General features: G+C 36.6%; 1 long non-coding RNA gene across 2 annotated transcripts in view; it reads left to right on the plus strand.

Moving 5' to 3' along the window:
- Window positions 1-482: 482 nt before the first annotated feature.
- Window positions 483-7,077, plus strand: part of LOC135240474 (uncharacterized) — a 149,259-nt gene continuing 142,664 nt past the window's right edge. For both annotated transcript variants that reach the window (XR_010325705.1, XR_010325704.1), the window contains exon 1: window positions 483-765. This is a non-coding gene — a long non-coding RNA (uncharacterized LOC135240474). The remainder of the gene's footprint in view (window positions 766-7,077) is intronic.

Genomic DNA, 7,077 nt, shown 5'->3' on the forward strand with positions numbered 1-7,077 from the left:
ATCAGAGGTGGAGAGAGCATTCGTATGGTCAGAATAGCGGGCTCCTGAATCCCCTGACACTGTGTGGACTAAGAGCAAGTTTGCCAGATCAAATGATATTGTCTGTCCCTCTCAGAGGGGAAAACGAGATATCCAAGACACCATGCTGTACAGACCATAGCACAGCCAAACACTGTGGTCCTACCAAAACCTCAAAAATAGAATTGCGGCTTAATCACTTAATCAGGCTTTATACATGCTGTTCATTTGTATGAGCCAGGCTTACAACTCTACAACCCTAACAACCTTATAACCATAAAAACCGTGCCGAGAACTGCATTATACTGTATTTTACCACATTAATGCACGGTCGCCTGCATTGTCTTTTCTTTGCTTTTTGTTTTTTTGAAAATGAAAAAAAAAGATACCTACAAGTGTCCTCATAAAAAAGGTACTGCTGTCTTAACAACCAATCATAACAGCTCTCTGCAAGGAGGCTTGCCTACCAGCTGTCAATAATGTTTCAAGTTCACAGCGCGGGCTACACAGCAGAGACACCGCGGACATTGTATTATTGCTAGAGAAAAAAAACCTGCCAAAATGAGAAGTTCCGCCTTTGACTATAACGTGGTATACTGAAAAAAAGAGAAAACAAAGAGTGCTGAAGAAAAGTTTAAGACCAAAAAGTAACTGAACCGAGCGAGAGACAAGATGGCGAGATCTGAGGGACTTGAACTTCAAGGGCTTTAGAAGTGACGCTGAGCTTGCGGTATATCTCCTGGACAGGTAATGATCTTGCTTGTTCTATTACTGTTGGAATTTGTTATCGCCACAAACTGTGTAGCTGACTTAGTTATAACATGTTAGCTAGTTAGCTGATGTATTTAGCACACTGTTTACATTATAGCCATGCTCTACATTCGGTGGTATCTTGTAACTTATCTGTAGTTAGCTAGCTATGTTTATAGCTATATATGCGCACAAATGAAAAGAAATCATACACTGCAGTTCCAGATGCGTTTAGTAATGTTTATCTCATGAAAAACACGTTTTTAACGTACAAAAATGCCACTCACGCCTACAAAGCCATGTCTATAAGTCATTCATTCACATTCTGGTAAATTCTAGGCCTGCATACAGTACATTAACAGGCCAAACATATGTGTGGATAGGTTTGTAAGAGTCAAGATTGATTGAATAGGCCTCAAGTTTTTATCTGCATGTATGTATTTAGCTCCCCAGCCTTTCTGTTGCGTGAATGAGTGTATGTTTCTTGGTATAAATGTCTGTTTGTAAATGTGAATGTTACATGCTGCGAGGGAAATGTCTCAAATGTTTTTTTTCAAAATCTAGCTCCCTCTCGCTCTCTTCTCCAAAATGAAAGTGGTCATGTTTAGTAGGCTACTTTGTTGCGTATCCTTTGCACACGATGACTGCTTGAAGTGACCCATAGACATCACCAGGTGCTTAGTATCTTATCTATATTCATATTTTTGTTACTTTTATCTTAGAATTATATGCTGTTTTTGTTAGGACTTGTTAGTTGAAAACATCTTTGTTGATATATATGAGTGAAATGAGTTTTAAAGCTGCAGTTTGTTGCTTTTTTATTATTTTGTTTTGTGTTTTAAGGTTGTGGGTGTTTATATTGACAGACATTGTTTTACCTAGATTGGATTTAGGTATATGCTCTTTGTACATGGGAATAACCTTTTTGTATTGAAATGACACATTATCTGCAGATGGCAAAATAGTGGTCATGTTGCATAATTAACATTTTGTCATGTGATTTGAGCATTCTTCTGGAGATTTACACCAGGCTTGTTGGTTAATTTCAGTTACACTGCTGCCATATTTTTTGCCATAAGTCTAAGGAGAAAACCACCAGTTACTGTCAGAATGAAGCATTTGTAAATTTGAAAACGATAAAACAGTGGAAAAGTACAAATTTTAAAAAGGTGGCCATACTGGTTATTAGTATAGAGAACTGGTCCAGTTCCTGCAGTGCATTTCTTGTAACATGCAGTTCTATTCATTCACCACTGGAGGTCAGTCTATGACCTATTTAATTTTCTTTTTTTTTTTTACCATAGAGGTTGAAACTTTGGTTTCATGGTTTTGAAGTATATCCATCAACTTTTCCGCAAATTTTATATTATAAATTCCGTATATAATGCCTTCATAAAAATTATATAATGGCTTCATAAAACTTCCATTAGTGAATTCCATGCTTCATTAAGGGTGACATGTTCTTGCAACATGCTATGCGAAATGTGGCATAAACAACAATGTCACTTGGCTAATGGTTAAACATTACAAACGGTGACATTAAATGTGCTTATGTAGGATGCTAGGTTAATGGACATAAGTCATGATGTCACCAATGTCACGGAACAGTCCAGATCAACTTTAGGGAAGTTAGTCCCCTTGGCTGCTGTCACAATGGCAGTAAATATCTCTCATATTAAAAGTGGGCTGTGCAGCTATGCCATGATAGTTAATAGTACTTAGCTGACCTGGGTCAAGTACTTATTTGTTTTGGATTCAAATACTTTTCTGTGCTCTATTGATTGCCAGGTGTAATTGAGCCTGCCCGTATGACCAGAAGGTCGGGTTTGCACTTTTTGAGAGTATTTAATTGGTTCCAATACACCAGACAACATCAGTAAAGAGTAGAAAAGTATTTGAATCCAAAACAAATACGTATTTGACCCAAGTCTGGTACTTAGCAATGAAAATGCCCTTCAAACTTTCTTACCTACATTTGACTCAAATGACAACCTTAAGTCTTTCTAGGATTGGTCATCCACTGGACTCAGGTGATATCCCAGACTGCACCACTTGTGCTTCTGTCTAAAAACCTCATGGCTTTCCCCCCTAATACCAGAGCTATAACTTATGTTGTACTTTCTGATGTATTGTAATATGCTACTAAAAGGAGCAGGTAATGTTTTATGAAGGAAACTACGACATATGTATGATGGTAGCCATTTTCCCGGTGAGGTCTTTGGTTATGTCACATTTGGCATGACGTTGCATGAGATTGTGATGTGTCACATTTGCTTATGTTTGATATATGAAGCCATTGTGTCACATTTACAAAGGCATTATATATTCTGCGTGCTTTTATGAGAAACAGTATGTTTAAAGTGTCACCATTTATTATTAGTCTGGAAACCCTTGATCTATAGGCTATTACATGCAGCCATTTTTGACATGGTTGTTAACACATGTCAGTTACAGACAACATTGAGATTATGCAGGGAAAACAAAAAAGCAGGGAAAGCACTCACGCAGTTTATTTTAATATAATTCAGTACTGACAGAGAACTACTGCCAATTAAAGGGGATAATGAATATATAGATTTGTTATATTATTAGCTATGCCATTGCTGTTGTTAGTAATTAATGAGTTAACAATCCACTGAAAGTATCAATGTTACACAATAGCAATGGAAACACAAGTTTTTCCACTTCGATATAACGATTTTGTAATCATGTGCAGGAAATGCCAAGATAATTTAAACGTTTCCTCTAGCTCAATCACAGAATGTACTTCATGAAATTAGGGAATGTACTGTATGATTTTCTAGCCTTACAATCACACGCTCAAATTACAACCATTAACACTTCGCTTTCTGCGGGTTGCATGGATTCTCCGGCGAGGACCTGAAACCACTTCCGGAAACGGTCAAAAGAGGGAACCGTTTCACAGCGAAAGCGGAGGCCTCCAGTACCGCCTGCTCCAGGGCCACCGTTGGGGGTTTGTGAACAATGCCTTTTCCATACAGTCACGTTAGCCTCGCTCACACGCCGGACCGCATCTCCACAGCAGTCGCAGCGGCCTTAAAGTACCCAAACGAAAGCGTGGCTAGCGTAAAAACCTTTTTTCAAACACACAGCGATATTATTTTCGGGTTATTGGATTTCGTATTTTCACGGGAATTAAATTACTTTGCCACCTCTCTAAAAAAAAAAAAAAAAAAGAGGAAAAAGATACCAAGGCCGGCCACTAGATGGCAGTCCTGCCACGGCGTTGGGGCGGGTCTCTAACAGGAAGCTCCGGCGAGCCGCGGCGGCGAGCCCGGGCCTCTCTTTAGCCTGCAGGCGCGTTTCCATAGGGCGCCTGACTCAGCCCAGAGCCGCTATCTACATGCAGCCCCCCCCCCCCCCCTTGCCGGCTTTCACCTAAATCTGTCACACAGATTTGACACAGCGTCATTCCCGCCGCACTCCGAGATGACACGTATATAATGTGGAATATCGTGCACGTTTACAGCCTGGCTCTCCCTCAGAGCGCATGCTGTATTTATTTATTTAACTCATCATTTATTTATTTATTTGTTTGTTGTGCAAATTCATTGAAATGCAGTGTTAATTGTGAGTAAATATGTGCATATGTAATTGAAGGAAATTTTGGAGTATGTCGGTGACCCGGTCACCTTTTTAATTATGCTTTCAGAAGATCTGTACGATGCTGTAAATGGATTAGGTCTGAATCATATAGTGCTGGTATTGTACACATGATTTATTTATTTTCACATTTGATTCCCTGCAGGCAATATAACTGCAAAGCATAATTGCGTAGTTCATATCTTAATGTGTATAAATTGATAATAACTTCAAAAACATATTCCAAAAATGTCAGAATACAAATTTTTACTTATTGATTATGTGCAAATTCAAAGCGTACTGAACATTGATTTTAATATCTGCAATCGCATATTAACATGACTTGCAGTGCATAAAAACTGCTAGGCTTAAATCAGCTGGTATAAACGACGTGCTCGTTTCCTGTGTCAAGACTAATTCTGTTTGTAATCTTGTTTCTAATTACAATTGTGAGCACAGCCAAGACCAAGCTCTACTTAAGTATGTAGGTACACAAACGCACAGGCACACAGGCACGCACACACTCGCACACACACATGCGCTCTCACATACACACACACACACACACACACACAGACAGAGACACATATACTGCAGGCTTCAGTCTATGTTGTGAATTGAGCAGCGATTCTCAGTCACTGGGTTACATGCTAGTGCACAACATTAACATTCTGTGACTCCCCAGCACTTAATCTGTGCCAGTTTACCATGACTGCAGTCTGTGCAGTGCCCCTATCAGGAGGGGTGCTCGCTCACTACTCCTCTTTCATTTCCTGTTCAAACATGTATATATTTGCAAATGCTACAGCATTAGCATTATTTTCACATTTTGGACATAAGCCTATAGCCTTATGTATTTTTCTGATTTTCCACTGACATATATTTCTTCCAAAAAAGTCTTCAAACACATTGTTGCTCATTTATTTCACCGTGGTTGTTCAATAAAGATGATTTTCCATTGATCCAAATCAATTAATTGCATTTTTTAATTTATTGCATTATTTTCACATTTTGGACATAAGCCTATAGCCTTATGTATTTTTCTGATTTTCCACTGACACTGATTTTTCTCCAGAAAAGTCTTCAAACACATTGTTGCTCATTTATTTCACTGTGGTTGTTCAATAAAGGTGATTTCCCATGCATTGGAATTAATGAATTGCATTTTTAAAAATTTAGCATTATTTTCACATTTTGGACATAAGCCTATAGCCTTATGTATTTTTCTGATTTTCCACTGACATATATTTCTTCCAAAAAAGTCTTCAAACACAATGTTACTCATTTATTTCACCGGGGTTGTTCAATAAAGATGATTTCCTATTGATCCAAATCAATTAATTGCATTTTTACATTTTTTGCATTATTTTCACATTTTGGACATAAGCCTATAGCCTTATGTATTTTTCTGATTTTCCACTGACATATATTTCTTCCAAAAAAGTCTTCAAATACAATGTTGCTCAATTATTTCACTGTAGTTGTTCAATAAAGGTGATTTCCCATGCATTGGAATTAATGAATTGCATTTTTAAAGATTTAGCATTATTTTCACATTTTGGACATAAGCCTATAGCCTTATGTATTTTTCTGATTTTCCACTGACATATATTTCTTCCAAAAAAGTCTTCAAACACATTGTTGCTCATTTATTTCACCGGGGTTGTTCAATAAAGATGATTTCCCATGCATTGGAATTAATGAATTGCATTTTTTAATTTATTGCATTATTTTCACATTTTGGACATAAGCCTATAGCCTTATGTATTTTTCTGATTTTCCACTGACATATATTTCTTCCAAAAAAGTCTTCAAACACATTGTTACTCATTTATTTCACCGGGGTTGTTCAATAAAGATGATTTCCTATTGATCCAAATCAATTAATTGCATTTTTACATTTATTGCATTATTTTCACATTTTGGACATAAGCCTATAGCCTTATGTATTTTTCTGATTTTCCACTGACACTGATTTTTCTCCAGAAAAGTCTTCAAACACATTGTTGCTCATTTATTTCACTGTGGTTGTTCAATAAAGATGATTTTCCATTGATCCAAATCAATTAATTGCATTTTTTAATTTATTGCATTATTTTCACATTTTGGACATAAGCCTATAGCCTTATGTATTTTTCTGATTGTCCACTGACATATATTTCTTCCAAAAAAGTCTTCAAACCCATTGTTGCTCATTTATTTCACCGGGGTTGTTCAATAAAGATGATTTCCCATGCATTGGAATTAATGAATTGCATTTTTTAATTTATTGTATTTTTTTCACATTTTGGACATAAGCCTATAGCCTTATGTATTTTTCTGATTTTCCACTGACATATATTTCTTCCAAAAAAGTCTTCAAACACATTGTTACTAATTAATTTCACCGGGGTTTTTCAATAAAGAAGATTTCCTATTGATCCAAATCAATTAATTGCATTTTTACATTTATTGCATTATTTTCACTTTTTGGACATAAGCCTATAGCCTTATGTATTTTTCTGATTTTCCACTGACACTGATTTTTCTCCAGAAAAGTCTTCAAACACATTGTTGCTCATTTATTTCACTGTGGTTGTTCAATAAAGGTGATTTCACATGCATTGGAATTAATGAATTGCATTTTTCAAGATTTAGCATTATTTTCACATTTTGGACATAAGCCTATAGCCTTATGTATTTTTCTGATTTTCCACTGACACTGAT

Source organism: Anguilla rostrata, chromosome 15 (genome assembly GCF_018555375.3).
Source record: "Anguilla rostrata isolate EN2019 chromosome 15, ASM1855537v3, whole genome shotgun sequence".
NCBI lineage: Eukaryota > Metazoa > Chordata > Actinopteri > Anguilliformes > Anguillidae > Anguilla > Anguilla rostrata.